The sequence below is a fragment of the Sander lucioperca genome, chromosome 21 (assembly GCF_008315115.2).
Source record: "Sander lucioperca isolate FBNREF2018 chromosome 21, SLUC_FBN_1.2, whole genome shotgun sequence".
Lineage (NCBI taxonomy): Eukaryota > Metazoa > Chordata > Actinopteri > Perciformes > Percidae > Sander > Sander lucioperca.
The window spans coordinates 25,935,989-25,945,189 of NC_050193.1; the positions used below are offsets into that span (position 1 = coordinate 25,935,989).

Consider the following 9,201-nt stretch of genomic DNA (forward strand, 5'->3'; position numbering starts at 1 on the left):
TTGCTGGCCATGTCTATAAACAACACACAGACATGCGCGCGCCCACTCAGAGCACAGCGCAGCATGGATCAGGCTGACACACATGGACTCATGGATGTCAAAGCTGATAACACGGGGCTACACACTCCAGTTCGCCTTCGCGGGCGTATTGGAGACAACCGTGTCATCCCAGGCAGAGTCAGATGCCAGATGACAGAGCTAGGGGAGCTACTGTCAAAAGGGGCAATATCCTGCGTTCCTTCGGGGGAGGAGAACGAGGGATTTTACTCCCGCTACTTTCTCACTCCAAAAAAGTCAGGCGGGTTTCGCCCCATTCTCGACCTGTCCCAATTCAACCGATGCATCATGGAGCGCCCATTCCACATGCTGAATGTCAGACATGTGTTGGAATGTGTCCGCCACCACGAGTGGTTTACGTCTGTGGATCTGAAAGACGCATACTTTCACATCCAAATTATTCCCAGACACAGGAAATTCCTGTGCTTCTTTTTCCAAGGGGCCCATTTCCAGTACAACCGGCTGCCGTCCGGGTACTCAACTGCCCCCCCGCACATTTTCCAAGTGCATGGAGACGGCACTTCAGCCGTTGCGGAGAAAAGGCGTCAGAGTCCGATTTTATCTGGACGATTTGCTCATTCTGGCTCCCTCTCGGGAAAAGGCGGCGCTGCACACTATGGAAGTTCTGCAGCACCTGCAAACACTGGGCTTCGCCATAAACTGGCAGAAAAGCTCACTGGTCCCTGCACAATCGATAGTTTATCTGGGCGTGGACATAAACTCGATTGTCATGAGAGCCAGGCTGTCAGCGCCAAGGCGAGACGCACTGATCTCTCTGCTGTCACACACCACACCACACGCGACAGTGTCAGCCCTGTCTGTGATGCGTCTTCTGGGCATGATGTCTGCGGGTTACGTGGTAGTTCCCCTGGGCCTCCTCCACACGAGGAAAATCCAGAGGTGGTTCCATCGCCAGCGCGTCGACCCCATACACCACAAGTGGCGAATGCTGACCATCCCTCCTTCTCTCCAGTCAGACCTGGCATATTGGGGAAACCCCCGGACCCTGTCAACCGGGGTTCCCCTGGGCAAGGTGACGTTATACGTGACAGTGTACACAGACGCGTCCCTTACTGGCTGGGGAGGAATGTGCGAGTCACAGGTGGTGGGAGGAGAATGGCCACCTCCCCCACTCCCACACATAAATTGCCTAGAGCTGTCCACGGTGCTGAAGGTTTTAAAACACTTCACCCCAGTGATAGCGGGGAGACATGTTGTCGTGCAGACAGACAACGTTACAGCAGCAGCGTTCATAAACCGTCAAGGCGGCGTGCGCTATTGGAAAATAGCCAGGAGCCTCCTGCTGTGGGCCCACAGTCATCTGTTGTCCTTCAAAGCAGTTTACATCCCCAGGGTTCTGAACCGGGCGGCGGACCTAATGTCGAGGGGAGGGCCCTCTCACAACGAGTGGAAATTGAATCCCACTATTGTTCAGAAGCTGTGGAGCAGGTTCGGGAAAGCGGAGGTGGACCTCACGAAAGAACACACAGTGCGCACTGTGGTTTTCCTTGAGCACACGGGACAATCCACCCCTCGGCGTAGACGCCTTCTCCCACCATCCCTGGCCCAGAACCCTCCTATACGCTTTTCCCCCGGTCCCTCTGATCCCTTGCCTCCTGGAACGCATCCAGGAGGAGAATCTGTCAGTAATTTTAGTGGCAGTTATCAGAGTCAGTCAGTTTGTCAGTTAGTCCATCATAACATCATGTTAGCTAACAAATAACACCTCCTTTCTTCGTCTCCTGCTTTCCTCTTCTCCTCCTCTCCTTTTTTTCTCATCTTCTCATCTTACCCTCCTCATGTGTGTGTGTGTATGTGTGTGTGTCTCTGTGTGTGTGTGTGTGTGTGTGTGTGTGTGTGTGTGTGTGTGTGTGTGTGTGTATGAGTGTGTGTGTGTGTGTGTGTGTGTGTGTGTGTGTCAGAATCAGAATCAGATTTATTGGCCTAGTATACTTACATACCCAAGGAATTTGACTTTCGTAGGTGTTAACTCTCTATACATAGACAAATAGTAATATAGACACATACTGTACAGTAGAGACAACAATATACATATAGGCACATATCAACATAATATACAAAAATACAAATAAGACATAATGTCAAGACAAGTACACATGGAGTCGGATGTAGAGTGCAAAAAGTAATAGTGCAAAGTAGTGTGCAAGATGCATATTGGAATGATAAGTATGTAATGTGTAGAGAAGTGGGTGGGGATGACCCCACTCATGCCCGCCGATAGGGCCCAGGGTAGGGGTGGGGGAGAGGGGCAGAACTGGGCCCTCATTAAATTATGGAATCATTTAAAAAAAAAAAAAAATTAAAATATAAACTATTTGTGGAAAAAAAAAAGTAATATTTGAGTTACATAAAAGTTTTTTATTTGTTTTCTTCCTAACTGTCCTTGAAATAGTGGTCAAGAACCCCCCCACCCCCAACACAAAAATGGTTTGGCCACTGATCAAAATTTTATGTTGTCATTTGATTTGAAGTTCAGTACGCTCAAAATGTCCGGTCAGCACAAGTCCGGTGCTCAGAAAAGGAAAGGAAAGAAAAGAGAAGAAGAGAAGAAGAAAATAAAGGCCTTAGAGATTTTCTAAACAAATATTTAAAAAAAGGTGGTGACGGTGAAGCTGGAACTAGTAAAGTCAACGTAGTGCAAGGTAAGAAACAGCGCAGCCAACGTTTACGAGCCTTGTAACGTAACCTAACAGGCCAGCTCTAATGTTAACATCCATTAGCTTGTATAAAAGCCTGACACAACACGTTATTTTTGACAGAAACAGTTGAGTTTGGTAGCTCCGTCAGAGAGGATGAGACAGAGAGGAGAGAGATCCAGCTGCAGTCAGGTGACAGAGAGAGTGATGTGGGAGGGGCCCCGCAACGGAGGGACAGAGTCAGTCCCATCTAAGATTATCTCGTCCCGGGCCCAGGCAAGACTGTCAGCTGGCCTGACCCCACTTATCTGCAGTTCAGTAGAGTGATGGCAATGGGATAGAAGCTGTTCTTATGTCTGGTTGTTTTTGTGCGCAGGAATCTGTAGCGCTTGCTAGAGGGGAGGAGGTTAAAGAGAGTGTGTGCAGGATGTGAGGGGTCTTTGGTGCCTGTTTGTGGCTAGTGGCAAAAAAAAAAAAACATAGGCCAAAACTAAAGAAGAAGAGGAAGCATGATGACTGATAGTGTCATGGAAGCACCTGCTGCAGGCTCTGCCGCCATGGTAACAGACGATGATCACCCCGACGACAGTGGTGATGAAGATAACATTACACACCTTTGGCCATAAAGTTCATAATCAAAGTTTTTTTTTACTTTTACTTTTACTTCTACTTAAGTAGGCTACATTTAATATCAGAAAATTGCTATGAATACTTAAGTACTGTAAATATCAGATACTTTAAGACTTTTACTATTTACTACTATTCTAAAAGGAGACTTTAACTTCTACCAAAGTCATTTTCTGGGAAGATACTTGTACTTTTACTCAAGTATTGCTTTTGAGTACTTTATACAAGACTGATGTTTCTGCAGTTGCCGTAGGAAGTACATCGTCTGCTGAGCCTTTTTAAGGATGGCGTTGCTGTTGGACTCCCACTTCAGATCCTGGGAAATGATGGATCCCAGAAACTTGAATGAGTCCACATTTGACACTGGGCTGTTGGATATTGTGAGGGAGGGCAGTACTGTGGGGTGCTTCCTAAAGTCCACCACCAGTGTGTGTGTGTGTGTGTGTGTGTGTGTGTGTGTGTGTGTGTGTGTGTGTGTGTGTGTGTCAGCAGCTTTTTACTTTCACTTCCTCACACACACACACACACACACACACACACACACACACACACACACACACACACACACACACACACATTACACAGGACAGATATGAATCTTACAGAGAACTTACGTGACGGAGGAGTGATCGGAATGAATATGAATACGAGCTGATACAAAAAGATAAAGACGTTTATTGTTCAGCTCTAACGTCAGGAGACGTCAGCAGTCTGAAAGGGAGGAATGCTGCAGGACACAGACACACACACACACACACACACACACACACAGCAGGGCAGGTCAGTGAACTGTAGCTGTGATGTATACTTGATAAGAAGGCAGCAGGTGATAATAGCGAAGCGTCTCCATGAAACTAAAGAAGCTCACAAACAGCTGACACACTTTATATCTTTAAAAACGGTTTCCCTAGCTATTGCACACTTCTGCAACTAACGATTCTTTTTACATTATACTCATGGTGGATTAATGTGTGGATTATTTTCTGGATGAATGGATTAGATGTTTGAAAAAAAAATGTGGATCAGTGTTTCTCAAAGTCCAAGATGATGTCCTCAAATGTCTTGTTTTGTCCATCCGTGTGTGGTTGTGTGGTGGTGTGGGCATGTGTGTGTATATCTCTGTCTGTGTGTGAGCATGTGTGTGTGTGTGTATCTCTGTCTGTCTGTGTGTCTGTGTGTGTATATGTGTGTGTGTGTGTGTGTGTGTGTGTGAGCATGTGTGTGTGTGTATCTCTGTCTGTCTGTGTGTGTATATGTGTGTGTGTGTGTGTGTGTGTGTGTGTGTGTGTGTGTGTGTCTGTGTGTTTGTGTGTGTATATGTGTGTTTGTGTGTCTGTGTGTGTGTGTGTGTGTGTGTGTGTGTGTGTGTCTGTGTGTGTGTGTTTGTGGGTGTGTCTGTATGTGTGTGTGCATGAGTGTGTGTGTGTGTGTGTGTGTGTGTGTGTGTGTGTGTGTGTGTGTGTGTGTGTGTGTGTGTGTGTGGAAGTGAAAATAAAAAGCTGCTGACACACACACACACACACACATACACACACACACACACACATTACACAGGACAGATATGAATCTTACAGAGAAGCTACGTGGCGGAGGAGTGATCAGAATGAATATGAATACGAGCTGATACAAAAAGATAAAGATGTTTCTATTGTTCAGCTCTAACGTCAGGAGATGTCAGCAGTCTGAAAAGGAGGAATGCTGCAGGACACACAGACACACACACACACACACACACACACACACACACACACACACACACACACACACACACACACACACACACACACACACACACACACACACACAGCAGGGCGGGTCAGTGAACTGTAGCTGTGATGTATACTTGATAAGAAGGCAGCAGGTGATAATAGGGAAGCGTCTCCATTTACACTAAAGAAGCTCACAAACAGCTGACACACTTTATATCTTTAAAAACGGTTTCCCTAGCTATTGTACACTTCTGCAACTAACTATTTTTTACATTATATTGATGGTGGATTAATTGGATTGGCGTCATAAATGTCAGAACATGGTAAAAAAAAGGTGGATCAGTGTTTCCCAGAGTCCAAGATGATGTCCTCAAATGTCTTGTTTTGTCCACAACTCAAATATATTCAGTTTCCTGTCCCAGAGGAGAGAAGAAACTAGAAAATATTCACATTTAACAAGCTGACATCACATACATAAAAAATGATTCAATGGATTTAAAAATGGTTGGCGATTAATGCATTGCAGGGAGGAGAGTAGAGGAGGAATGACAGAGGTTTAGGTTAGGGCTGCACGATTATGGCCAAAATGATAATCACGATTATTTTGATCAATATATTGCTCACGATTAATTATCACGATTATTTGTTGATTTTAACCAAAACAAATTTTATTGTCACATAGGCTAATTATAACTGCTTTCACATCCATATTGTGCTACATTCCTTCTCTGTTGAAGGATACTATGAAGGAGTATGCCATTTCAGCTGTTGTGCGACCGCTTTCCAAACATGTGCGTTTGCCGTGAAAAGATACAGGCAACGCAATTTTCTGTTCACGTTAACGGCGCATGTTAAAATCCGGTGCCAGTAGGGCACCGGTGCCCGGTATCTACCGGCCGTAATAGCAACGCGGATTACGGTGCCACTTAAAATATCTGCATTGCTCTCTGATGCTCCAAAACAGACGTTAGAGGCAACAGAAACATCGCTGCATGTCCCGCTAGTAAACACTAATAACACATTACACAACAGCTAACGTTAGCCTACCGTTAGCTACAGTCAGGGGCGCAACTACCCAGTGTCAGAGGGGTATGCAGCAACAATTTTGGCGCCCCCTCCGCCCAAAACAAAACAACAACAACAACAACAACAAGTAAATAAATAAGTGTGCCGGATATCATCATGTATGGGGTTTAAATAATAACGGTTTATTTTAAAGTATATCAGCCACTGTAGGCCTAGCATAATTATAAATAAGTATATGGTATATATATATATATATATATATATATATATATATATATATATATATATATATACATATATACAGTAAATGTACTAAAATGAAATAAATAAATCATCATTGATGGCATTCAAGCATATGTGTTGCGGATGTTTAAATTTGCGTTCTGATTTGTTTACTACGTCCCCGCTGTCAGACATAGGCTAATTGTTATATTTCCCACATGTGCCCGGTTTTGATACAGAAATGCATTTTTAACTTGCAATGGCAAGATTAGCCTAATAGCATATTTATTTTGATTTTGCATTAGAAGCAATCAGACTTCATCTGTAAGCAACACTAACGTTAAAGTGCAAAATGAAACAAATGTGAGGAGGACTCGGAACTTGAACTGGAGATTTAGTTTTGTGTGGTCTAATAAGAAGAAAGAAATTAATCTGTTGGCATCAAGTGGCTCCCCTTACACTTCCACCTAATGTTAGACCTACCTGTTGCCTTCCCCTGTCTTTCCTGATCCACCATCCTCACACCTGAATGAAATGAACTCACTGTTAAATATAGCAGCCTAAATTCAATTCTTATCAGCCTAGTGATGGCATCTGATAAGACAACTATTATGCAGTAAGGTTGTGCTGCTGTTGAAATTACATTCACATTTTGGATTTTAAAAAGTACAAATATGGAGAGCCACTTAGCATAGACCTTTAAAGAGAGAGCTGTGACCCTGTAATTACAGCTTCCATATCACTCAACAAATGTAGCCTGTATGTCTGACAGCACAGCTAACATGAACAGCTAATGGTACAACAAAATCTATTAATGATTCCATGGTAAACCAGAGTTATTGCATAAGTTATGTTTTCCAGCTTCTTGTCATTTATTGTGCATGCTAACTTATATTTACCAGTTGTTATTTTAATAAAATTGAGATATGTCATGTATAGGATTGGTACCATAGGGTTTAACCAAAATCTAAATGTAGCTATCAGCAACATTGGTTTGCATTAAGCTAGCCGTAAACCCCACTTTAGCTGCTAGTGTTAGCAAACACTAGCTAGTCTGAGAACAGTCTGTTAACATGAATATTTGCAAGCCTCCAATTTTGGTAGCAAATATATGCAATATTCAACGGTAAACCCCCATTTGGCTGCTACATTCCCAGTGTTAGCAAACGCTAGCTAATCTGGTAACATGAATATTTGCAAGCCTCCAAGCACAGACGTCACACTTTAAATCCTACCTGTTGCCTTTCACCATCCACTTGTTTAACTGCTGTCACATCCCTGGACATGCCATCTCCTTTTCCCTCTTTTTTTTTTCTATTTTTAGCCCCTCCGACAACTCACTACTCGTACGCTCGTACCTGCTTGCTCTGCACTCACGGCGCTCCCCCCTCCCTCTTCTATGTCAACATTCTATGATGGAATCTTATGAGACAGTACGCCTATTCTAGCCTGTTAGCAAAGAGTATAGAAGAGTATAGAAGTACTTCTATACTCTTTGCTGTTAGTCCTCTAAAATGTTATATAACATTGAGGAAATGCAGAAATGATTTAGAAACGCAGAACAGCAGCTACATATTAGCCTGGTTGACACCAGACCCTTCTCAGTTGTAACTGAGAGTGGGTCGTAAAGGCCGCCTCAACGGTTATGATTGGTGTAAAGCCCGCCTCAGCGGTTGTGATTGGTGCCTCGATTTTGGGGACATTGGAAATGGGCTTGAATGGGCTCTTCGCCAGACTGACTTGCAGAGCAAATCTCAAATTTGCCGAAAGTTCGTCAGGATTTACCCAGGCTAGCTACATATAGAAAATAACCAATATATATATATATATTTATTTATTTATTTTTTACCAGCTTTGGTGCCCCCATGGTGCTGCGCCCCTATGCGCCGCATATAGCGCATACCCACTTTTTGCGCCACTGGCTACAGTAGTAATTGGATTAAACACGGCTAAAATGCTGACAGCTAGCTAAACGGTGTAGTGACTGTATTTCACTGTAGAGGATTCCAACAGCGGGACCTACAACAGTCTGCTGCTAAAGCTATGAGCTAAATGACTCAAACTAGCCCGGATCACTGCTGTTGTCTGAAAAACAACACAGACGGGACAAAATGTTGCGTTTACTGGTAAACTGGTAAACCTCGTGACGATTTATGACCGACTGCTATCTGTTGTGGAATTTTCCTCACGTTACTCTGTCCTCTGTGACTGTCTACATCTAAACTAAGCTGCGCGGTGCAAGGAACAACTCTGATTGGCTCATGGAGGCACATAATCAGAGAGTGGTTTACGGAGCTTTGGAAAAAAAAACTTTGATACAGAGCGTTCTATGAACGGAATGAAGCATTTTAAATATCGCTCGATCACGTGAATTTGATCGTGGGAAGCCAAAATCGTGATCGTGATTGAAATTCAATTAATTGTGCATCCCTAGTTTAGGTGGAAAAAAACACTCAATGTATTTGGAGTTTGATCTTCCCAAGTGTCCTGACCTAAATAGCAAAATTCTTCCCAAATGTGAATACCAAAATTGGGTCACATATTCTACAGAATACCATCTTTGATACTGAAAAAGTTGCATGTCTTTAGTTGCATTTTAGAAGGTCATGACCCTACTGAGTGGGGTCCTTAAATGGCAGAAGTCTTGCCATGGCAAATACTGTGCTGTGCTGATTCATCCATCCATCCATCCTGGTAATACCAGGTTAATATTAATGGACAACGCATCAGGTTTGGTGAAGTACTGCAAATGCGGAAGTGCCTTAAACCTGCATTCTATCTGAATTCCATCAGGGGGCGACACGTGCGGTTGCAAAAGGAGGTTGGTTTCTGTAGAAGTCTATGAGAAAGTGACCCACTTCTCATTTGGTTTATTACCTCAGTAAACATTTTCATAATGAGTT

At 43.6% G+C, this 9,201-nt stretch overlaps 1 long non-coding RNA gene across 1 annotated transcript; it reads left to right on the forward strand.

Annotated features, from left to right (window-relative positions):
* The first annotated feature begins 5,528 nt into the window (after positions 1 to 5,528).
* On the forward strand, positions 5,529 to 8,866 carry LOC116063879. The gene is made up of 2 exons (XR_004108391.1): positions 5,529 to 5,610; positions 8,738 to 8,866. It is a non-coding gene; the product is annotated as an uncharacterized LOC116063879 (long non-coding RNA).
* The last annotated feature ends 335 nt before the right edge of the window (positions 8,867 to 9,201 follow it).